Source organism: Pteropus vampyrus, unplaced genomic scaffold (genome assembly GCF_000151845.1).
Source record: "Pteropus vampyrus isolate Shadow unplaced genomic scaffold, Pvam_2.0 Scaffold591, whole genome shotgun sequence".
Lineage (NCBI taxonomy): Eukaryota > Metazoa > Chordata > Mammalia > Chiroptera > Pteropodidae > Pteropus > Pteropus vampyrus.
In genome coordinates, this window is record NW_011889372.1 from 40,186 (window position 1) to 40,563 (window position 378).

Genomic DNA, 378 nt, shown 5'->3' on the forward strand with positions numbered 1-378 from the left:
AGTTACTTGTGGACTTGGTTTCTGATAAGAAGAGTATTCTTACAATGGCTGTGCTGCACAGTTATATTTTTTCTGCTCTTTGGTTGACACGGAATGTTTCCTCCTGGCTGCCATGGCTTATGACCGATTTATAGCAATCTGTAATCCACTGCTTTATACTGCTATTATTCCAAGAGAATAATATACTGCTTATTCCAAGAGAATTTGCTGCCTGCTTGCTATTGGAGCATTTTGGGGGGGCACCATGAGCTCAGTAATTCACACTGCTAATACCTTCCATCTATCTTTTGGCTCCAAAGAAATTAGCCATTTCTTTTGTGACATCTCCCCACTCTTCTCTCTGTCCTGCACTGACACTTACAAGCATGACATTGTTCT

The 378-nt window shown here is 41.0% G+C and overlaps 1 pseudogene; it reads left to right on the forward strand.

Annotated features, from left to right (window-relative positions):
* The window catches only part of LOC111733620, a 42,440-nt pseudogene that overhangs the window by 700 nt on the left and 41,362 nt on the right, over positions 1–378 (forward strand).